This window comes from Xyrauchen texanus, chromosome 42 (genome assembly GCF_025860055.1).
Source record: "Xyrauchen texanus isolate HMW12.3.18 chromosome 42, RBS_HiC_50CHRs, whole genome shotgun sequence".
NCBI classification, from domain to species: Eukaryota; Metazoa; Chordata; class Actinopteri; order Cypriniformes; family Catostomidae; genus Xyrauchen; species Xyrauchen texanus.
In genome coordinates, this window is record NC_068317.1 from 33,369,670 (window position 1) to 33,395,550 (window position 25,881).

Consider the following 25,881-nt stretch of genomic DNA (forward strand, 5'->3'; position numbering starts at 1 on the left):
ATATTAATATACATAAATTACACAAATTATTGATTTGGCTCTTACACTATGAATAAATTATGCAAATGACTATGTACTGCTCATAGCTTTACTCTTTGCTCATTTTATTTAGGCTGCTGTTGTAAATATGTAATTTAGTAATTATTCAGACTTATAATTAATATGTTGTTTTTGGTTTTCAGCATTATTTTGATTTGTATATCAAATAATAAGGACCACGCGAGGTACAGAGTTAATGCGCATATGTGGATATGCTGTACGATGTGTAAGTAATTTCAAAATATAATTTTGACATTGAATAGGCTTGTCTTGCAAATTTTACTAGATTTTCGCTTTGTAATGAAGTCAGCGTGGGCATGTTGGATCCTAAGACGGCCACCTATATCACCTGTAGGACTGGCTGGTAATTACACAGCAGCGGGCCGGCCCAAATTACCCAGCAGCCCCTGATTTCAGGTGCTACTGGCACGTGGAATCAGCGTTTCCATAGGAACGCTAATCATGCCAACTTTCAGCTGGAGTGGCACCTGTTCAAATTTCTGCTTCGAACCCGGGCTCTGGAGATGAAGACTTCACAACTCGCCGAGCTCACCTCCGTTGTACATCAGCTCCGCCCATCTCCTGATGCTGGCCCCTCTCAGGAAGCTTCCTTACTGGCTCCGGTAATTCCCCTGAAGTCAAAATTCCCCTTCCAGCCCTGTATTCAGGTGAGGCTGGTTCCTGTGGCGCATTCCTTTCACAATATTCCTTGTTCTTCATGTCACAGCCATCTGCTTTCCCAATGGAGAGAATGAAGGTGGCTTCTATCATCTGGCTCCTCACCAGAAGGGTCACTAGTTGGGGAACCACCATCTGGGACAATGGACATGCTTGTTGTGTGTCTTTCTTAGCATTTTCCACAAAGCCCGAGTATTCGATCTGGCAACACGTAATCAATGTTTGCATGGGAACCCTGATTGTTTCCATGGGAATGCTGATCATGCCAACTTTCAGCTGGCGAGTGGCACCTGTTCCTTGTTTGTTCATTCCTATTTTAATGACATTGTGTGTCGTGTCGTGTCCTGTCCAAAATATCAACATTTTAATTACATGTCTGAAACATAAAGCGTGATGAATTCATGTAACAATATTGCCAATTTTATCATTTCTAACCATAAATACATACAGAGTTCATCAAAGCATTTGCAATTTATCAACATAGAGCAGGATACTGCAAGGAAGAGGAACCAATTAATGGCTTTGTATTGTAATATCATCTAATGGTTTTTTTAAATACCCCATACAGTAAAGCATGCTTCAAGTGTCCCGTAACGGGTGAGCAGAACGAGAGCAAACAGTCCTAGAGCAGACGCACATACAGTTACAGAGCAGGGGATTTGTCAAGACATGAGAAAACACAAACAGCCTCTGTATTATTTCACAACTGAACACCTTAGCATTGAAACGATGGCAGACAAAATAGAAGAGAGTTCACAGCAAGGATGTAGTTATTCCGCGAGGTCAATATTTCTTTTCTCCTCTTTCAGTGCATACAGACCATTTACACTACCAAATTCTGATGAATAGGCTGTCTTCATTTACAGTATATTGACATTGCTTGACATATACAGTATAATAGTTCACAAGTTTGTTTGTATATATAGTAATGGAGTATATTAAGGTAAACATATTCACCATGCTGTCCATAGCGAGGGGCTTGAACTCTCAGTCAACACACACTGGACTATCAGACTAGAAAGACAATTGGGTAAAGGCGTTTATGTAATATAAAGATGGAGAGATGCCAGAAAGAATTGTCACCTGAGAAAGGGAAGCAGCAACTTAAATGTCCTTGTAATATGATTGGCAGGTCTAGATGACGTTTGGAACTTCATGATGCATGATGGTACTGTTACGATGCAGGAGGAAGGCAGACGTGGAGACAGGATCTAAACACATTGCAACTTTATTAACAGGGAGAAAACTTAAACAGACAAAACCAAAACAAAGGAAATACCCGCAATGGGAAAAAAATAAACCAAAAACACCGAAGACAAACAAGGAGTTTAACAAGAAGGGTAAACATACAAAGACCACGGAAATAGGCATCCACAAACATCAACGATAGACAAGGGAATGGAGAACAAACAGGGTTTATATACACTGGAGACATGATGATGACAAACTACAATCAGGTGAGCACAATGACACAGGACTGGCAGTGATGAGGGCCGGGGATCCTGGGAAATGTAGTTTTGGACAGAGACAAGTGAAAACCCGGGGCAGACAACAAAGGAATCGTGACAGGTACAATAACTGGAGAAAAAACTCAGAATTAAATTGCTCTTGACACAGCCCATTAGTGCTATGCATGCACAATTTCACCAACCCTCTTGTGCCTAGACTTACCACATGATTGCATAAATATATAAAAACTTAATGTGCCCATTATGGTGCCCATTGTCTTTGCACGTATGACGTATCTCATAGTGCTCTTAACATAGGGCCCTTGGAATGTAGTGCACAAGCCTAACATCTCTTTTTATGTTTCACTGAAGACTACATGTCTTGAGGGTTAGTGACACCCTCATGATGACAAATTTGGGGGTAAACTATTCCATTATATCTAGGGCTGTCAATCGTTTAAAAATTTTATCTAATTAATTACATGGTGTCCCGATTAATTAATCGCGATTAATCGCATATATAAATATTTGCTTAGGAAGCCCCTCATATAACGATAATTCAATATATAATGATGAAATAATTATACATAGTTATCTTTAAATATAAAAAAATTATATATATATAAATATATATAAAATAAAAAAATATTCAGATAATTAAAATGCATTACATTGTTGTAGCAGAAGAGTTCATCATTGTTAAAACAATATAAAAGTGGCTTTAGAATACAATGTATTGTTTACAACCATATTATTGATCATAAGTCAATAATTGATCAACAGTTCACAGCAATCCATTACACAAGTGAATTTGTCAATCAGTTGGAGATTTAGGACCGTCAATGTGCACCAGGTCAGACATTTATTTTTATTTTAGAAACAAGCCAAGGGTACACATAGTACACAATACTACAGATATAGTTTACAATAATGCCAAGACATTATATTCATTAGATAGTGCAATGGTTTTCAATGCTTTGGAGTTGTTGGAGGTACAAACAGTATTTAAATAATATATATAAAAAAAAAAATCTCAAAAATACTACTGCCTGGGCACATTCCCAAAAAAGGTAGGGGCTGGGACACGAGGGAGAGATAACCTACTATTATTGTACTAGGTGAATAAATATTGATTTGATATTAGATGTATTTTTGCAGTGATGTTAAATGTTAATGACGTCACTCAGTTTGGCATAAGGTCTACGATACAATTTACTACAAACTCATTTTAACAGCTCAGACCTACTCAATGTAAATATAATGAAGTGAAAATAATAATCTAATCGTTAAAAAGCACATTTCCAAATAAGCACATCAATTCCATTATTAAAGACTAGAAAGATTAAATGCGTTCTTACCGGTTTAGTGCATCTTGAATTTAATTTTTTTTGGTCTGATCTGGCTGCTTCGAGTAGAGCCTTCTCATCCATTATGACTGTAGAACTCCTGGCAGGTGTAGTAGGTGTTCACTTTTACCAGGAGTTCACTTTTGATGAGGTCCACAGACGCTCAGTTCCTTGTCTCTGTCCACGCAGCGGTCATCAGTGAAAACACCCTCTCCACGAACGCGTTGGTGACAGGAAAGCTCAAAGCCAAAGATATCAGAGCTGTCATGTTTGGGGCACTGAACTGCTTCAGCAGAGCTGTCCGTGAGACTTCGGTGGCATACCCTGCACTCTCCTTTTTAGGGTCACCTGTAACTGGATTTAACCATGTATATATTTTCTCCAATTATTTATTGTAGGAAACAAAGACACTTTTTCTTCTCGGGAGCTCCGGATAGACCCATTTTTCTGTTGCAGATTTTTCCCCCAGTTTTTTCCCGCTCTGGCAAGAAAAAAAGTCTGCGCTGCACATGTTCAGTGTTTTCTTATTAACTTTTTTATAGTGATTTTGTAATTAAAGGACGATGAAATAAAATGATGCCAAAATAATAATAAAGATAAAAAATTATACAGACAAAATTGAAATGCGGGACACTGCTTATGACTTGCGGGACGCAGGACAAAGCTTCCAATTTCTGGACTGTCCCGCATTTTGGTCACCCTACCGTACGACCTGCGTCAGACATGCTTGTGTCGCGTCTCGGGTGTGTTGCGTCATAAAAATAAAATGTTTAGGTCACTGTGTCAAGTTAAATATAGTTTAATACTAAATCTTTAAACACATATTGAGATCCCTTAGTTCGCATTTGAACCCTTAGTAACGCATATCTGTGTTGTATTCTTCACTGTATAAACTGTGTTGCTCACACAGCTGAAATTTCACTTACTGCACTCTGGAGTATACAGGTGGTACTACAAGCATGCGATTAATGCGTTAATTGTTTTAACACGTTATTTTTTGTATAATTAATCACGCGTTATTAACGCGTTAACTCGACAGCCCTAATTATATCATATCATTTAGAAGGGCTGTACCTGCATATATTACGATGATGATTTGAAAAAAAAAAATAATCTATTTTATTCTTTGAACATTTTGCCATGAAATATATTCTCCAAGCAACATTAGCATTATAAATTACAGCACATTGTACAACATTAAAACATAACCATTGTGTTTTTACCACTTTACATTGTAGGGCAACAATATGAACAGATTAAGCCATGAACCATGAAAAATCAAAGGAGTTATCAAGAAAAGCATTATAAATCAAGAGGGAAATGATGCTTTATACCGTCTAATAATTTTGTCAAATTTAAGAAAATTACCTTTGGAGAGAGACACAAAAACAAACCCCATAAAATCATTCTGATGGTGGGAGAAACAGGCACAGGAAAAACAACTCTGATCAATACTATGATCAACTTCATCTTAGGTGTTCAGAGAAGAGACAAAGTTTGGTTTGAGATCACAGATGACAAGAGTGACCCACCAAAACCTCTCAGTCAGACCTCTGTTCATACTTCTGCATGTTAATTAAGTTGCAGGAAATCAATGAACCCTTGAAGGCAAAAGTGCTGGAGAACATCAAGAAGAGAGCAGGAGAATTCAACACTGGAGTGCTGACATACTGTAAATAAAGATATGTCCTATGAAATAATAAACATGATCAAATCATCTTAAAGTATAAACAAAAAGCCACAAATGGCTACCTCAAGTGGTTACATGTGGAATTACAGGGAACAGGCTTGTAATGTATGAAGCCTGTTTTAGGAATACACAAAGACTACTGTTGTGAATATTCCATATACACAAAGACACAGTTGTGCTCAAGAAGAATATCTTGTTTGCTCGCAGTTGTGTATTGAAGATTAGCTTTAAGGTTACGTCTTGTGTAGTTTGAACACTTTGGTAGTTTAACTTGAAGTATTTAAGACTTGTGTGATCTGAATATGTGGGCAAATTAAAGAGATTGTTGCTAACGTGCTTTAAGTGGTTACCTAGCATTGCTAGGTGGCTGTTAGACAGACAAACAGACAGATTACAGAATATCCCATTAAAATACTGGGGTCTCTTGACCACACAAGGGATGCTTACAGTGCAATTGTTTGGGTGAATAAGGTTTCTCCTATATGCGTGACAGCCTCTGACATCCTTTTTTTGTGGTCTTTTTGTGTGTGTTTTTTTTAAACATATATTTTCATGTTGATGTTATTGATGAAATCAGCATTTCCAGAACACTCCTGTGCAGCATTTCATGCCAGAATCCATCAAGTCACATCTCCACCCCCAGCGTGGTATGTTAACCATCCCTTCCCACTTTGTCTATCTCTTAAAATAACTCACAGCTGCTGAAACAAAGCCTGGAAGACTGGGACAGTTAATGCTGGAGACTGAACAAGACAATCTGAAAACATGCCAACAAACAGAAATATAGAGTATATAAGGGCACAACAAGCTCCAGTTCTATAAACACATATGTTAAAGCCTTGACCACAAAAAAAAAGTAATTGAATATTTCCATCGCTATTACCTAGGGAAAACATTCAGTTAAAGGAATTTTATGGGTTCAATAGAAGTTAAGCTCAAGTCCACATACCTACTATCTGCCCCCTGGCCAACAATGTTTCCCAAATTGACCAGTGAGTTCCCCTGACAACACTGGGGGGCAGGGCTGTCCACAGACCCACTATCTGCCTCCTAACCAACTATTTTTCCCAAATAGGTATTTACGCTCTGTAAATTCACGGGCCACATGTTGGTGCCCACTGTGCCCGCCCACACCCTTAAAAAGGCATGTTTTGAAGGTGAAAAAAAATTATCACAGGAGAAGTCTGCCCTCTGAGTATGTGATAGAGGGGCACCAGATGTGCAACCGAGCGAAATTTCGGCTCCGTTGGAGCTCAGGGAGCGAAACTAGAGCACATCCCACGTAGAATTTGTACCATGTTTTTTTACTGCGGGTCCGTGGACACGACTCCGAAAGTTCAAAATGACTCCAAATTGACAACTATAGCTTCTCAGGGGCCGCTGAGGCAGGTCATAAATTTTGGTGGCCCTGGGGGCTTGCTAAGTATTAAAGCCTCCGATGAATACACTGTTGCACATGGGCCTACATTTGAGCCTGTCTCATTGATTCCTGTGACAGGCAGAGAGATCTGTTGAAAATAATGAAAAATACTTTTTCTACATCCTAGGACTTAGTGCTCTTAGTATGTCAATAAGGGGCACTTGATGTGTCACCGTGTGAAATCTTGGGTCCGTTGGAGCTCAGGGAGCAAAGTTAGTGCACGTCCCACTTACCATTTCTACCATTCTTTTTCACAGCGGGTCCGTGGACACAACTCCGAAAGGTCCAAACAACTCCAAATTGAAATATGTAGCTTCTCAGGGGCCCCCTAGTCAGTGTGCAAAGTTTCAAAGTCCGAATGACTTCGATAAGTGCTTAATTGGCTGACTCATAAGTGAAATTTATTTTCCTAAAGTATTGTTTTAGATTTTTTTTTGTACTTCCTTAACTCTGAGGGACACACCTTTTTAATATGTTGTTTCTGAGGGCCCAACAATGAAGCATTCGAAGACCCCAGGTCTTAGCACCAAATTTAACCCTGTCCACAAAACCGCTGTAACATTGCATTGGTTCAATAGGCAAGTGGGACGTCTAGAAAAGGGGGTTCCGAAGGTCGCAGAACCTTGAAATTTGAGATATTCAATCATCAGTGCCCCCCCGAGTCAGGTCTTAGATTTTGGAGGCCCTGAGGGCTTGCAAAGTATTAAAGCCTCTGATGAATATTCTGTTGCACACAGGCCTAAAATGAAGCCTGTCTCATTGATTCATATGACAGGCAGAGAGATATGTTGAAAATAATGAAAAATACTTTTTTGCATCCTAGACCTTATTCTTCTTAGTATGTTGACAAGGGGCACTTGACGTGCCACCGTGTGACGTGTCACGTCCCACTTACCATTTCTACCATTCATTTTCACAGCGGGTCCTTGGACACGACTCCGAATGGTCCAAATTACTTTAAATCTATAGCTTCTCAGGGGCCCCCTAGTCAGTGTGAAAAGTTTCAAGTCCCAATGACTTCGTTAAGTGCTTAATTGGCTGACCTGTGAGTGTAATGTTACAATAATTTTCCTATAATATTTTTCTTGATTTTTTTTTAAAGTACTTCCCAATCCATGAGGGACACAGCTTTACACTGTTTCTGAGGGCCCAACGAGGAAGCATTCGAAGCCCCCAGGTCATAACACTAAATTTAACCCCGTCCACAAAACTGCTGTGGAATTGCACTGCTTTAATGGGCAAGTGGGATTTCTTGTAAAAAGTGGTCAAAAGGTCGCAGCACCTCGGAATTTGGGATTCTGGAGCCCCAGGGCCAGGCACGGATTTAGAAAGCAGAGGCCCCTGGGCACAAAATCTTGGAGGCCCCCTCCCAGAATTTTTCAGAAATATGCTCGTGGAGACAGAGACGTCTGATAGCTCACCCTTTTTATTTTCTTTATTTTACAAAACAAGGTTTTGTTGTTATTGTGAGTGTACACAAATAAAAGTAAACCCTTTATAGTCTCTAATGATGTATTACACTTATCTGTATGCCCCAAAATGATGGAGAATTTTATGTCGTTTCCGCTTTAATGACGGAAAAATCCAGCAGGAGGCGCTGGTGCGTCCGTCGACCCCAGCGTGTTAATCAGCGGAAGGTTCTAAAAATATTAAAAATAACAAAGCGATACTTCTCTGCAGTGAACTGATGGAAAAAGCCGAAAGATATAGGCTACTTTTAAAATATTATGTGAAATATTACGTGGAAGTACCCTGACCTAGAGAATGACTCCCACATATTATGAATTTATAAGCCTAGACCGCATATCTGGTCATAAAAATGAACAGTCAACATTAATACAACAACGTTACATGATTTAAAAAGCACCTTATCATAATGCGGGTGCTGAACTCTAGCTAAATCAGAAAAAATATTTATTTAGGTGTGTCGGTGTACGCAGATTCGGAAGGCTTTGGCGCCGATCCGGGCATCTATAATAATCAGGGTTTTTAATAAGGGGGAAAGTAATAGATAGACCTACATTTTGAGGCTGTCAAACTGGTAAGGTACATTAACCTACCCATCACCGCCGGGTCTCTGCCGCCTTCAGCGGCTTCTGAAGCGCCTGCTTCGTTTTCGGTCTCAAGCAGAGTCGGAGACTGTGGTGGTGGGGGGCACTTGAACAGGTGTCTGTCACTCCAGCCGGGCTGTGGTTCTCTGTCTTGTTGTGCTGATGCTCAGGTTCATCTGAAATAGCAAGGCTGGATGTTGTGCTAAACTCTTCTTTGCTAGCATCACCGTAGGCCCCGCCAGGCTCTTTATTTGCTTCGAGCCGATTTTGAATTAAGTGGAGATGGTTGGAATATTTCTCCTAATTAAATCCTCTCTGCTATCCTTCTCCCTTTTAGCTTTCCGTTTTGTGGCTCCACTGCTCCACAGTTTTTTATCCACGTTGTTTATTTTTATTGATGTCCTCAATTCTCTTTTTTTCACACTATATTCTACCGCCGGTCTTGCCTCTATCAGCAGTTTCCGCGGTAACCGCAGACTCATTGTCATCATCAGACTCTGCCGACACAGCCAAAAAACTGATCATGATACTTATTTGTGTGCAAATAAATTATTGTTAACACACATACACACAAACACACACTCATTAATTAATTTTATTTTAATTACATTTAAAATGTAAAAAAAAAAAAAAAAAAAAAAGGATGAGGCCACACAGTTAGAGGGGTCTTGGAGGCCCCCTACCGGTCGGAGGCCCCCGGGCACCGGCCCAATCGGCCCGGTGGTAAATCCGGCCTTGCCCAGGGCACACCCCAATGACTTATCACATGCAAGACTCTCTCTCTGGCTTTGAGAGCAAGAGGCCTGTGAGGTTGATTCTTGCATTAAAGCAAAAAAAAATATTCTAGAGACTTGTGTTTTTATTATGACACACTAGGGGCCCCGGACTACCAGCACGAGAAGTTTGGGGCCAAGAGGAGCTTTCTATAAAATGTCCATCTGCAATTTATTTCATTCATTTTCTACAACGGGTTGATGGACAGGGCTCCGAAAGGTTTGAACAACTCAAAAACGACAAATGCATATGCAATACAAATAAATTGCACGCGGGTAGTCCCACTTCCAGTCAATGTAATGGGCCAAAAATAATTATATAACTCCAGGATAAAAATTTTGACATATAATCATGTTTAGGTGACTGTAGGACTCCCCCTGAACATAGTGCACCCTTCAAAACATAAAATTACACTGTCCACAATACAGCTATACAATCAATTGCTAATGGGCATATAGTCTGTTGGTGGACATACAGCTATACAATCAATTGCTAATGGGCAGTTAGTCTGTTGGTGGACATACAGCTATACAATCAATTACTAATGGGCAGTTAGTCTGTTGGTGGATATACAGCTATACAATCAATTGCTAGTTGGTTAGGGGGCAGATAGCGGGTCTGTGGACAGCCCCTTCCCCCCAGGGTGGGCAAGGGGTCTCACTGGTCAATTTGGGCAAAATAGTTTGTCAGGGGAATGATAGTGGGTATGTGGACCATCAGGGTGGCACAGTGGTTTATGGGGGTCTTTAGGGGCATTGCATCCCACTCCCCCATTAAAAGAACACAGTGCAACAAATTGAACGAGGGACAGCACTGCCTCGAGAGGTGCCCGACTGCCATCGAATAGCGAAGACACCCATTCATTTAAGCCAGAAGGGGGACGTAAGGCCGCCACCACTTGGGTCAAGGCTGAACTGCAGGGGAAATGCTCATTCTGGGGGGTTTCTTTAAATGCCCGTGGCAGGGGTCCGCTGTGCTCTAGGCAGGCCTTCACATCACAGATCTTGCCCTTGGGACCCCCTGAACGAATGGGCATCGGCTCCCAACCCGTGAAAAATGTGGGGGGGCTGGTGCACAGCCTACACAGACCCTTGTACAATTCCCCATTTCCCAATGGCCAATTTACCACCGTTTTGATTCTGCTTCCCTTATGTAGGGGATAACGATGAAGTGAATAGGGCAGTGGATTCTGGGAAACATAGTGCAGGAGAAAACTTCAAAATAAGAGTCCTTGAACATGGTGGAGACAAACTGTGACATTACCCAGGGCAGGGACTGGGTCTGGAGGCCTGGGGGGCAGCCACAGGGCAGGGACTGGGTCTGGAGGCCTGGGGGGTGGCCACAGGGCAGGGACTGGGTCTGGAGGCCTGGGAGGCAGCCACAGGGCAGGGACTGGGTCTGGAATCCTGGGAGGCAGCCACAGGGCAGGAACTGGGTCTGGAGGCCTGGGAGGTGGCCATAGGGCAAATACTGGGTCCGGGGGCTTGGGAGGTGGCCACAGGGCAATCACTGGGTCAGGAGACCTGGGAGTTGGCCGCAGGACAAGGACTAGGTCAGCAAGTGGAAACTCTGGAGGAGGAGACTCTGGGGGAAGTGGGCGGAGCCACAGAAGACACAGAGGGGGGAGACTTAAGGAGAGGAGCTGAAGGTGGAGCCGTGGAAGACAGAACTGCAAGAGGCTCAAGGGGTGGAACCATAGAAGGAGGAGTCTTGAGAGGCTCGAGGGGCGGAGTCATGGAATGAGGAGCCATGAGATGCTCGATGGGTGGAGCCGTAGAAGGTGGAGTCGTGGAATGTGGAGCCATAGAAGCCGGAGACATGAGAGGCTCGAGGGGTGGAGCCGTAGAAGGAGCCATGAGAGGCTTGAGGCAGAGAGCCATGGAAGGCTTGGAGCTGAGAGGTGTGGTAGAGAGTACAGGCTGAGACTGGGGAATGACCCCCGTGGTCGTGAGCACTGGTAGAGACAGGGGAGAATGTTTCTTCTTCCTTCTCTTACTCCTTCAGCCAGCAGGGAGTGTGGTTATGGGTACGGTCAAGGCTACAGGCACTGGCTCTGGGACGGTCGAGGCTACAGGCACTGGCTCGCTAACCGTGGCAGGCATGGGCACTGGCTCTCTAACTGTGGTCTCTACTGCTGGCTGAAGCAGGGAATCATCAAGCTGGGGCCGAGGAAGGCTTGGAGTTCCCACCATAACCCTCAAGGTGAGGAGAGAAAGCTGGAAGAGGAGTTATTTTGGACAAGGAGGGTAGATGGAAGATCAGACTGGCAGCAACATACTCAGCCAGGGAGAGATTCCCCACCTCAGGAAGTGCTGTTGCACCATAGAAATTTAACCCCATACCATAAATGGGTGAAGGAACCTGGTTGAGTATTCCAGTAGAGGAAATTCCTGCCTGAAAAGCTCCAAGAATAAAGCTTTTTTTTTTTTGCTGTTGGCTCCATGCTCATGTGGGTACTAACAATCTAAAAAAGTGAATCCATATTCTTTATTGTTTCTGGGTCAGTACTTCTGTAACGTTTGGTGTCCAAGGAGTGGATGAGGAAGAGAGGAGATGCAGGAGTAGTATCTAAAAATCCTTTAATAACATAAACTGGAGTGGAAAATGCTGGAATAAACATTAAATCTAAACTAGCACAACACTTCAAACATCACAATACAATGACTGACAAATAATTAACAAAACTAGAGGATATGTATACACAGGGAAACTGATGAGGGAATGCCATACAGGTGGGGATAAAGATGAAGTGATTAGGGCAGTGGATTCTGGGAAACGTAGTGCAGGAGAAAACTTCAAAATAAGATTCCTTGAACATGGAGGAGACCAACTGTGACAAGGTTAAAGTAAAGTGAATGTGGCCAATGTGAAACTTAATAATTTTAATTTTAAAGTGCTTTTATAATTTTATAAAAGCACTTAAATTAATTGTCAGAAAGCGAATGACATCATTGTTAAGAATCGTTACCCCTTGCCACTGATGTCTTCAGCCTTCAAACTCTCGAACCTCTGCAATGCTTAGTTGAGATTGTTCGATTGTTATTTGACTAATTGTTAGATTGTTAGTTGAGATAGATAGATTGTTGGTTGGGATGGTTAGATTGTTAGTTGAGATTGTTTGTTGACTAATTGTTAGACTGTTAGTTGAGATTGTTAGTTAACTAATTGTTAAGAAGAAATTTACACATGCAGATAGAAGGTAAAACAGGACCATGCGGTTTAACCGGAGGGATTTTCATCAGAAATAACAACTTCATTTGTTTAATTTCCCCATAATTTATTGTCTTTTTGATGTAGCATTGTTAGCTACATCTGTTCTTCAGCAAGATATTTTTATTGGTCTGGTTGCACTGCACTTTATAATTGTGAAGATGGGGAATACAAATATTTTCTAAAATGTGTATAAGCTTGTCCCAAAAAAACATCCCAAAATACTTTACCACATTTTGTCCTGAAGATGGCAGCAAATGCTCTTTAAATGCCCTCAAGAGATGGCTAATTATTGACATTTCTTCCTACTCTCTTTATGACTTCATAAACTAACAGTGGCAGTAAAAATATCTTTAGTTGTTCCATATTTAGAAAGAATATTTGTTGGTGTGTCAATTTAAATGTTGCAGGTGAAATTGACATTTTGTCATCTGTTGGTCTGCGATACCATACTGGGACACACCAGGGAAAGGTTCTCCTTCACAAACCTCTGTGCTAGTGCCACCCTGCTTCAAGGAGACCGGTATGAACAGTACAAGATGGCATTTCCTGTAGATGCACTGAGCAACACCTTAAAGGCCTATCCAGTGCTCAATGGAAGTAAGCTGAATCTCATCTACAGCAAGGTAGAGTTCAGAGCCTGCTGTGGTGCTGTGGGCCTACTCCAGCTGTTTATGGAGAACAATCTTGAAGAAGTCTTTTCAGAGACTGTCACTCTCCTAAAGATCCTCATCACCACACTCATGACCACAGCGGAAGCTGAGAGATGCTTCTCAACCTTGAAAATAATTAAGACTTTTCTGAGAAACAACATGACCCAGGAGAGGCTGAAGGCATTGGCCATGCCGTCAATGCAAAAGAGACTGGTGACTGAGATGACTGACTTTAACTAGAAAGTCATTGAATAGTTCGCAGGCCAGAAGGCAAGGAGGGCAAAATGTATGTTTGTCACATATTCCCTGTTGTCTTTTGTTTTTGTGCTTTTATATTGACGTTCTTGTTTAGTTCCTGTTTCCTGTTAGGTTTTTGTAGTTCTTTGTAATTCATTTTATGATTGGTTTTCCCCTGATTGTTTTTCATTCCCTGATGGTTTCCCCAGGTGTTCCTTATTTTCCCTTGTGTATTTCCCTTGTTTCCCCCAGTTAATTTGTCAGTTCTTGCATGTTTTGTTATGCTCTCTGCTAGGTTCCCTGTTTTTTTTATTTTTATTATTTATTCTGAGCTTTCTTGTTTAAAGCTGCGTATAGATCCGAGTTAGTGGCTCGCATTTCACTGTGGGCGTAGAGGAAGAGGGCTTTAAATCTCCTCCCACAGTGGTCGCTCCCCAGCCTTCCATGCCTCATCTCTCCACGCCTGCCACGGCCAACGAGCCAACGCCCACGCCTGCCACGGCCAACGAGCCAATGCCCTCGCCTGCCACAGCCAATGAGCCAATGCCCTCGCCTGCCACGGCCAACGAGCTGGAAATCTTGTCTGTTCCAGCGCCAGCGTTGCCAGCCTCGTCCGTTCCAGAGCCAGCGTTGCCAGCCTCGTCCCTCCCAGAGCCAGCATTGCCAGCCTCGTCCCTCCCAGAGCCAGTGTTGCCAGCCTCGTCCGTCCGGAGGAGCAGAAGAAGAAAGGCTTCTGTTCCGCAGTCACCGCCTTCCACGGCTCTGCCCCCTGAGCCTTCCACGGCTCTGCCCCCTGAGTCTTCCACGGCTCCGCCTTCCACAGCCTTCAACGGTTCCGCCACCTCAGCCTTCTACAGCTCCGCCCCCTGAGTCCTCCTTGGCTCAGCCTTCCACGTTTCCGCCACCAGAGCCTTCCATGGCTCTGCCCCCTGAGCCTTCCACGGCTCTGCCCCCGGAGACTTCCACAGGTCCGCCCCCAGAGTCCTCCTTGGCTCCACCTCCCACGGCTCCGCCCCAGAGACCATTCCTCATGCGACTCACCCGCTCCCCTAGAGACTCCTCCTTCAACAGTTATGTCCACGTTACTAGTGACTCCTCCTATAGCGGCTCCACCTCCCAGGCCTCCTGACCCGGTCCCTGTCCTGTGGCCACCTCCCAGGCTTCTTGACCTAGAATCTGTCCTGTGGCCGCCTCCTGACCCAGTCCCTTTCCTGTGGCCACCCCCCAGGCCTCCTGACCCGGTCCCTGTCCTGTGGCCACCTCCCAGGCCTCCTGCCCCGGTCCCTGTCCTGTGGGCCACCTCCCAGGCCTCCTGACCCAGTCCCTGTCCTGTGGCCACCTCCCAGGCCTCCTGACCCACTCCCTGTCCAGTGGCCACCTCCCAGGCCTCCTGACACAGTCCCTGTCCAGTGGCCGCCTCCCAGGTCTGCTGACCCAGTTCCTGTCCTACGGCCACCTCCCAGGCCTCCAGACCCGGTCCCCACCTTGAGGTCATCCCCTTGGTCTCCTAGTCGCCCGCCTGTTCTGCTCTGGTCTCCTTGGTCTCCTGGCCGGCCGCCTGATCTATTCCCTGACCTTGCCTTGTTCTTCTGCTTCCATTGTGCCCCCCTGAACCACATGTTTTCCCCTACACTCCATGGACAATTATTTAATTTTTTTTACTTTTTTTGGAGCGTCTGGAATCCGCTCCTTAAAAGGGGGGCTCTGTCACATATTCCCTGTTGTCTTTTGTTTTTGTGCTTTTATGTTGAAGTTCTTGTTTATTTCCTGTTAGGTTTTTGTAGTTCTTTGTAGTTAATTTTATGATTGGTTTTCCCCTGATTGTTTCTCATTCCCTATTTGTTTCCCCAGGTGTTCCTTGTTTTCCCTTGTGTATTTAAGCCCTTTTATCCCCCAGTTAATTTGTCAGTTCTTGCATGTTTTGTTATGCTATGTGCTAGGTTCCCTGTGTTTTGATATATTCTGAGCTTTCTTGTTTATTTTAATAAAACTGCGTATAGATACTCATTCCTCGTCTGCCCCGTCACAGTGTTAAAGTAGAGCTACTGGCCAGTGTTTAGGCAAAATTGCAGTGTGTTTTGCTTTTTTGGTTTGTATTGTTTGTTGTAACAGGCCATTAAATTGTATATAATTAACATATTATTAGACATTAAACTGATTTAGAAAAAACAAAAAATATGGTTTTTGGCATTTAAAAAAGTCTTACATTTGATTGATTTACATTTAATTCAGTTCTTTAAATGTTAAGTTAATTAAATTATTTTCTAAGGTTTCATATATTGTTAGTGCCTTTTAAATAAGTTAAATATTGCTTTGAGTGGGTTTGATGGTGTTGGAAATATATATATTTTTTATTTTTCAGTTCATTTTCAGTTTTTAAACTATGTACATTAGGTAAAACTAAACTAGTCAACAAATGTTCCCAAAAAATAAAGCTGAAATACCGTGTTACTTTCAATGCAACCATTTAAAAGCCTCTTCGCTCTTATTCTATTATTCATGAGGACCCTCAGCTCTCAGCCAATCAGCGCGTCACAATCTGCATTAACACGCCTCACACACTCAAGCCTCAAGCCTCGGTGTGCGCACGAACTGTCAGATTACCGGGCATGAATCACGGGCGTAATCTGTTGGATCCCTGAAGTTTACAGACACCGGACACACGGCCAGATCCACGGATGACCAACATGAGCGAGAGATTTATGGTCGTGCCAGTGGCGCACGGCGATGGGAGCGCATGTGGAGACGGAGTGGATGAGGAATCTGTGTTTGACCCCGCCGGTGATTGTGAAGGAGAACACGCGGAGCGGCAGAGATCGGTGCCCATCCTCCGGTACAACCGAGAACCCAACAGATATGGTGAGACAAGTTTGCCTCAAGACGGTCAGGGTTAGTCACTATAGTTAACACTGCAAATAACGCGACGCGTCAAACTAGGACGCTTCTAAAGCACACGCTTGCAGCGCAGCCCGGTATGTTGTTTATAACCTCTCGCGCAGTGTAAACACGGTGAACTGTTAGTGAAGATTCATAAATCGATTTGATCGATTTGACATTAATAAATGAATTAGGTTACACTCAAAACTGATTTTTTGGAAATATATACGTGTTCAAATTCAATTTAGCTCAAGGAAGAGTTTCATATATGGAGAACTGTTTATTTTAGGCGTATGTTTTCTCGTTAATTTCCCTCAGGAGGTTTAACTCCCCAGCGCCGTTAGTTATGGAGTTCTATATGTGCCACAATTCTGCACGCGCAAAATTATATTTTGAGCGCATAAAAATTGATTTTGCACGTGCTTTAACTCAGTTTTGTAAAACAATGTATCTTGCAAAGATAAATTCATTTTGCTCCATATTTTTACATTCTACTTTCTCCTCCTACCCACTCTGCAGGAAAAATACATTTTGCATGCTCAAAATATCATCTTGCGCACGCAGAACGTTTTTGTGTGCTCAAAGTATAATTTTGTGCACGTAGTATTGTGGCACAAGTATTACTACATAGTTAGTTTCCACTCTTTACTTTCGCTGCTGCTCAATAATGCACACATACCTGTTAATGTAAACATGTTCTGTCATTAATAAATTGACAGCTGAGAGCAGGGCTGGACTGGTAATCTGGCATACCGGGCATTTTCCCGGTGGGCCGATGCACTTTTGGGCCGATCAGGGGCTGAATGTCCATCGGGAAAACCGAGCGGGCCGGTGGTTCAGCCACGAAACAGGCCGAATGGGCCACGATAAGTTACAATGGGCCGCCGTGTTATGCAGAACGGACCACAAAACGCCGCCGCGATATGCAGAAAAGGACAGCGAACAATTTGGTTGCTTAGGAGACCTGGCTGGAGTCACTCAGCACACCCTGGATTCAAACTCGTGACTCCAGGTTTGGTAGTCAGCATCTTTACATTCTGAGCTACCCAGGGACCCTTTATCTTACCCTTATTAAACATCACAAATACTTTTCAGCTAAAGTGAGCACATCTCTAATGTCCAAATATGAGCGTTTGTATGTGAGAGACCAAAGATTGGTGCACATCCCAATTTTGACAGACACGTAAAGACAGACACATAAAGCCAGTCTGCCATGACAGGTGTCTCGACCTCAGCACCTCTGAGCATGTATGAACAACCAGCCTTAAGTCAAATTTAAGGAAAATTAATACACTGGAAAATTGAAGCTCACTGTCTTGTTTCAAAAGTGTCAATCATATCAAGACTGTGGAAGAGTTTTTTTAAATATGCTCACCAAAGCTTATATCACAGTTTGAATACAATTAACAGATTTGAGAGTATGGGTCAGTCTGCAGAAACATTAGTGTCATTTGTTGGCGTGTGAAGCACCTTGCTGTTGGTGAAGTGCTAATGGGAGTCATCTTCCAGATGGCTGGGCTGGGAGTGTTGGATTGGGTTACACTCATTACGGGAGTCAAGAATATCACTATTCATATGTGGCGATGCTGTCATAGCTCTAACTCCCAGAGTTAGAACAATGCTGAGTGCTTACTCTCAGACTTTGAGCAATGTAGATGCCTTACTCCCAGCTTCAGGACAACACAAAGGCTCTACTCCAAAATCTTGAGTAATATTGAAGCCCTATAAAGGCCGGTTTATAATTCTGCAACAAATATACACAGTTATGGCGTAGCCTACACTGGAGCCTGATGCCCAACTCTCCAAAAATGTAACTACTGGTACTATATGTTTTGCGTCCACACAGACCACAACAGCTGGATCCGTTTCCCAGGATGATAGAAAAAGTATTTGAGGTAGCATTGCATTTCCTCCAAGATTGAATCAAGATCTATGCATCATATTATATTGTATTTTGGTTTGTTTTTAATATATTGTGTATGCTTCATTAAGCTATACGTGACCATCTATTTACGACTTTATATGTAACTCTGTGCTTTCATGACTCTTTCTCAATACAGTTGAAGTCAGATGTTTACATACACCAAATACATTTAAATTGTTTAACTTGGGTCAAATGTTTTGGGGATCCTTCCACAAGCTTCTCACAATATGTTGCTGGAATTTTGGCCTATTCCTCCAGACAGAACTGATGTAACTGAGTCAGGTTTTTAGGCTTCCTTGCTCGCACACGCTTCATCAGTTCTGCCCATACATTTTCTATCAGATTGAGGTCAGGACTTTGTGATGCCACTCCAATACCTTGACTTTGTTATCCTTAAGCCATTTTGCCAAAGCTTAAGAGGTATTCTTGGGGGTCATTGTCCATTTGGAAGACCCATTTGCGACCAAGCTTTAACTTACTGGCTGATGTCTTGAGATGCTGCTTCAATATATCCACATAATTTTGTGAAGTGCACCAGTACCTCCTGCAGCAAAGCACCCCCACAACATGATGCTGCCACCCCCATGCTTCACGGTTGGGATGGTGTTCTTCGGCTTGCAAGCCTCCCCCTTTTTCCTCCAAAAATAACAATTGTCATTATGGCCAGACATTTAAATTTTTGTTTCATTAAAATAGAGGACATTTCTCCAGAAAGTGAGATCCTTGTCCCCATGTGCACTTGCAAACTGTAGTCTGGCTTTTTTATGGTGTTTTTGGAGCAGTGTCTTCTTCTTGAGCAGCCTCTCAGGTTATGTCGATATAGGACTTCTTTTACTGTGGATATAGATACTTGTCGACCTGTTTCCTCCATCATCTTCACAAGGTCCTTTGTTGTTGTTCTGGGATTGATTTGCAATTTTCGCACCAAACTGCACTCATCTCTAGGAGACAGAATGCGTCTCCTTCCAGAGGGGTTTGATGGCTTTGTGGTGTTTATACTTGCGTACTATTGTTTGCACAGATGAACGTGGTACCTTTGGAAATTTCTCCCAAGGATGAACCAGACTTGTGGAAGTCCACATTTTCTTTCCTGAGATCTTGCCTGATTTCTTTTGATTTTCCCATGATGTCAAGCAAAAAGGCACAGAGTTTGAAGGTATGCCTTAAAATATATCCACAGGTACACCTCCATTTCAGCACACCTCCAATCAGAAGCTAATTGGCTAAAGGCTTGAAATAATTTTCATTTTTCAAGCTGCTTAAAGGCACAGTTAACCTAGTGTATGAAAGTGTACACATGTTTTGTAAAGCTATATGTTGAAAGTATATAAACCTAGACTATTCTATTTAAGTTGTGAATAAAAGTAAATTGAAGTGGTTTCATAGGTTATATGATACCAGACACTTTTATTAAATATCACTTGATGTATTAGCAGAGGGACTGTGCTGAGTTAACAGAACTCTACTGAGAAGTGTATTATTTTCATTTTCTCACACCACATGTCTGTATTTGTGAGGTAATATAAGATATGTTCTTTACTGTAATCTGCTATGTGGGGGTCATATCTTGACCCCATTACTAAGGGGTCGCCAGAAGTTCATGGTGAATCTTGAGGTCTTGGATGGATGAGATTGTGCAAACAAATGTGGTCAATTTCTGCTGTTAAAGCATCATGACCTCTGTATTTCCACAATGTTGTGGTTTGATCCTAATGGCTGGAGGTCATGTGTTGGAAGGTTGTCTCCAGTTAGGGTCAGGAAGGACGAAAAAGAGAAGAGGCTGTTTTTACTGAGGGAATTTCTCCGTCAGGATACTGTGAACATCTGACTCAAGCAAGCCGTCCTTAACTCTCATGTCTCATGTACAAGTAGGGAGGGGATCTGTTTCCATTTACCAAAACTGTTTTTCTGTCACATTATAAACAAGATGCATACAGTTTGCAGATAACTTGAAAATATCTCTAATGTCCATTAAACTTATTGTTATACATCATATCTCATGAAATGTAAGTTTAGAACTTGCTGTGCTCTTGTGCCGTTGGTCATTTTGTTTTCACTGCTTGGTGAGTTGCATGAATATTTAGTGTGCTATGTATATTTTGTGTGATAAGAGTATCACATCTTTAGAGCAGAAGGTAAGAAGTGCAGCGTCAAAGTAATGGGAAACCATTTATTTTTAATGTGAGTGGGCAATTTAAGGTGACAGAGACCTTTGTCCACCGCTAGTCCAATCACTGCATGAGTCATCTCGCCCGATCTGTATTAATTTCCCTTTGAGAAACTATCTTGAATTAGGTTCCTCGCCCTGTTCGCTACCCACTGTAGGATGTTTCCATTCTCTTCCAGCCTCGTGCTGAAGAAGAGTGTGCTCTTGGCTTGTGACTCTTGTATTTTTATGCCTATATGCGCCCTCTCTCAAACATTTCTAAAGCATTGAAAGGAACATCTCTTATAACGTTAAATACATTTATGCTATCGTGATCAGCTAGGTGTTATAACTTTTTTCATCCGTGGAACATACAGTACAAGGAGATGTTAGAATATTAACAGTGCTTTTTTGCTGAGCTCCAATAATGCACCATAAAAGTGCCATAAAAGTAGTCCATAGGACCCATGCGCTATATGGTGGCGTAGTGGGCTGAAGCACTTAACAAGTAAGCAGAAGGTTGCTGGTTCGATCCCCACAGCCACCACCATTGTGTCCTTGAGCAAGGCCCTTAACTCCAGGTTGCTCTGGGGGGACTGTCCCTGTAATAAGTGCACTATAAGTCGCTTTGGATAAAAGCATCTGCCAAATGCATAAATGTAAATGTAAATTTATGTTGGAAATCTTGCTCTCCGCAGTAGCTCTAAAATCTTGTAATCATATGGTGCATAAAGACACTTGGCACCAGGTTTGATGTCAAAGACACTGAATTAGTTGAGTTTCTAAACTGATTGTGTCAAGTTTGAATTTGCTGAAATCCACATTCACTGAAGAACGAGATAATTTATGCAATGAATAGAATATCACATGGCTTCAGAAGACTTTGAATATACTGAAGTCATATTTTGTTGGATTTTTGTGTCATTTTTGGAGGTTGATGGCTTCAGTACTTCAAAAAAGCTGAATAAACAAAATGCAAAACTCCTGCTGTGCTCCACAGATTAAAGAAAGTCATACAGTTAGGAACGACATGGGGTGAGGAAATGAAGCTAGTATTCACATTTTTAGGTAAATGAATACTCCTTTAAATGTTCCCATTTCTTAAACTACTATCTGGGCTGTCAGGCAATGACTCTGTGGTGACACTAAGAACAGATTTGTGAGTCATATCTGTAGGCTGCAATTGCGTCAGTCTTATTAAATCTAAAGTGATATAAACCATCACAATCATATCAATAAAGTAAGCAGCTGTGGCTTGTGGCCTTCAGCTTTCCCCCACCTCCCGTTGTTTCACTTCAGGACAGTTCTCACACTCACCAGGATCAAATGACACTCTTGAGATAATCTAGAATTCTCTAGATATGTGGCTTCTGCTGCAGAAGACAAAAAAAGTGTCACCTGATCCTGTTGTGTATGACGGGACAGCTGAAGGTGAACCGTGCATTAGCTCTGACATTTGAGAAGGACAGTCTCTACCAAAACAACTGAACTTCCGTCAACACACGCTCAAAGCTGATCTGTTTTAGAGTGAAAGAACCTCTGTTAATGTCCACCTGTTGGCCGTGACGTGTCACAGATCTCAGCGGTACAGTTCTGTGAGTTTTCGTGACATCTCTCTGGCATCCGTTTGATCTCGTTGACACATTTCCACCCCTGTACGGGTCAGGTCCATTTTAGAAATGGCAACATACATCACATGGGGGGTGGAAATAAGTTGTAAGAGACATGCAATCTATGTCTGTGAACTAATTTTGTTTGTTACTTAAACCTGGGTCAGATTAAAGATCGACTAGTCAGGCTGATTAATTGGTCAATTGTATGGCTTGGCTGACAGTTCACATTTTATCAATCCCAAAATCTACTGACAGCCTTGACAATGGATAACATTTTCAGAGTTCAATGTTCTTAGTGCATCTTGTGTAATTAAAGTGTAAAATACATGTTTGTTTGGTTTCAGCAATGTTGTGTACGTCTTTGTCGCCAGCATTATATCGTCCAGCAGCCATCCTGCTCTCTAGATATCCGAATTGGCCTTGTAACAACCCATTGATCGACCACTAGATTAAAAACATGGGCTATAATGGTTTAGCATTTTTTGGGGGGACCTAAAGTAGGACGAATGAGACTGTTTTTGGTCCATGAACCAATCATAGAAAAATGAATGTCAATGTCCACTTTGAGGTCTCACCCCACACTATTGTTTCGTTGACATTTTGGGTATAAAATAAGCACTCAAGAAAGCACAGAATTTCTTGATGTTTTGAAAGAGAACAACTTGTTTTACTGTAAAACATCACAAGATGGCAGCACTTTCCTAACTGAATGATGCCTCTGTTATATAATACCCAACAAAATGACTTGCAAGTGCTTATCTGAAGTGTTGTATTGGACAGTAATTGTAGCAAATGTTCTTTTGGAGATTTTTAAGGAATAATACCATGCTAAGCGGCACAATTCATTCATTTCATTCACAATATTGTTCACAAAAAAACTGTGATCTTGTATTTGGGACTAAACTAGTGTTGGCAGTCTAGCACCTGCAATACACCACCAGAAAAAAAAATATTATTATGTCTATTACCATTGATAAACTAAATGGTGTTGCATTTAGTTTCTCAGTTCAGATTTTGTTGAGGTTGATGATTATGTAGTTTTGGTTGAAAGGACCTTTCTTACAGGTTTGGGTTGAATCAGTTAAACAAGAATGCATCCTGAATGTCTGAACACACAGTGTCTGCCTAGGTGGCAGAACTTCACCGTGTACAGTAGTGGTCAACCGATATATATTTGTTTAATTTAGTTATTTTTATCCCATTTTCTCCCAATTTGGAATGCCCAATTCTACTTAGTAGTTCCTCGTGGTGTCGCGGTTACTCACCTCAATCCGGGTGGTGGAGGACAAGTCTCAGTTGCCTCCGCTTCTGAGACCGTCAATCCGCGCATCTTATAACATGACTCATTGTGCATGACAGAGCGGAGACTCACAGCATGTGGAGGCTCATGCTACTCTATGTGATCCACGCACAATGTATCACACGCCCCATTGAGAGTGAGAACCACTAATCGTTACCTCGAGCAGGTTAACCCATGTGACTCTACCCTCCCTAGCAACCGGCCAATTTGGTTGCTTGGGTGACCTGTCTAGAGTCACTCAGCACGCCCTGGATTCGAATTCGCGACTCAAGACTCGCCCCTAGTCAGCATCAATACTCGCTGAGCTACCCAGGCCCCAAGATGGGTTTTTTAATGGCCGATGCTGATATACAGGGAGTAGGGTGGCCGATAGGCCAATACAATGCTGATATATCACACAATATAATATAGTAAATACCATAAACATAAAATTGCTAAAAAATTAATACGTCTTATTTAGCACTATACACAATTTCACACAAAACTTATACAAACAAGTTATATTAATACACTTTTATTATATTTAATTCTTTAAAAATGTGATTGTATTTTAAACAGTAGATAGTAGTTTCTTCTGATTTCTGTTTAATCATAACATTTTAGTCATTTATTTCTGCATGAAGAAATTGGTAATATATTAGAAAGAAGGAAATGACAGTACACACAGTAGACCAGCCACCATGGATGGCATTTGCGTATTATCAATCGCATTTTCTCATAAAAGACCCAATCAAACCAATTGAACAGTGAATATGGCATTTACTCGTGGTGCACGTGGGGCGCTTTTACTTTGAAGTTGCACTTACACACTTGTGCGGATCCAGCGAGTGCAGCAGCAAATATCGTGGATCGCCTGCTTGGATTATCACGGACTGACCGTCATGATTTGTGAATTATTAAAAGAACATTTGATTCTTCTCCTAAAGTTTTGATTCTGGAATTTGCGCTTTAGAGGAAGATATTAGAAGAGCGCTGGACGGAAAGAAAATGCTAGATTTTCACGAGGTTTGTGAATTACATCATTTTAAATGAGATACCTGCATTTTTGCAGATGGTATATGATGTTCATCATTTGACAAGACAGTTAAATGTTATAGGGAACTGATGAGGAGAGAGAGGGAGAATAAAACAGGCGAGCACTTTAGCATTATGAGCTCAAAGCGCCTCTGAAATGCGTACCGTTTAATATGCACACCGGTCTACTGTTGTAGTAACATGATGGCACTTAACAACAAAATGAACCGTGACTGTCTCAGTCGCTGCTTTACTGCTTTAAAAAACAAATGGAAAAATATATTGTCCGATGCCGATAAAAAAAAAAACGTAATATTGGCCAATGTATCGGCCTTTGCGATATATCGGTCAGCCACTAGTGTACAGTGCTGACATTGTTTTACTACAGTGACCATGATTTAACCATGAGTAGCCAATTGGACTGCAAGTTACCACCTAAAATGCCAACATAACAAATGACAAAATAAAAAACAATACCATAGTTTTGCATGTTTGCGCATAATTGTTACCACACATCGTTTGATTTTTACAAGCAGGAGTATAAGACCAGGAGTGCGGTATGAGACCTGATCCAGACTCGATATTGGGACATCCCTACATGTTATACAACTGTACTAATGCAAAAATGCATGTTATGTACAGTGGGACAGCACACTTGCAATATCTTGTCCAAGCATTCACATTTGTGTGTGCATGCCTGTGTAAAGTAGGCTTAACACCCTGAAGTCTATCTTTCTGCATTTTTATCTGTCTATTATCAGTCTGTTACCAACTGCTGTAATCTAACAAGTGTTGAGCAGTAGTTCCACAAAGCAAACATCATCAGTATGTTCCAGAATCCCTGTGTTTTTGTTCATGTTATTTATATCACTCTAACCTGGTCTGTTTGACCAGTGAGTTCTCCAGCGGGATGATGGGGTGGAGGGGGATGTTCTTGAGTCCTTCTGCGTTTAGCACTGCAGTGTAATTTAATCTGAAGTGCTCAACTCCCAGAAAACACTGCACATAAGTGCTTCCTTTGTGTGTTGCCTCACGAAGGCAGTTTCAGATAATCGCGGTGCCTCTTGGCCGCCTTCGGTTGAGTGAATGTTCCACATGGTTACCATGAAGAATACGTAATTAATCATATTCCTGAAATCAACACCGACGTCTTTTTTAATCTTTTATGCCTCAAAACACCATTGAATTTCAGCATGAAATTCATCCTGCATGTTTGTGCTACAGATATGATTGTTAACTCAAATCATGCTGCTTGTTGAGAGGTGTGCTGTTACTTTACTAAGATATCAGACTCATCTAGAGGATGATAAAACTGGTGAAAATCATCGTTTAGACTTATATAGATGGAAGGACTCAAGCCATGTCTTGAGACTTTTAATTTTGGCCAGAAAGCAACGCCCACAACACCCTAGCAACACATAGAAGAACCCTAGCAACCATACAGAACATGCTGTCACCCTT

The 25,881-nt window shown here is 42.0% G+C and overlaps 1 pseudogene; it reads left to right on the top strand.

The window, feature by feature from the left end:
- The first annotated feature begins 16,156 nt into the window (after nt 1-16,156).
- The window catches only part of LOC127634929 (solute carrier family 12 member 7-like), a 79,987-nt pseudogene continuing 70,262 nt past the window's right edge, over nt 16,157-25,881 (top strand).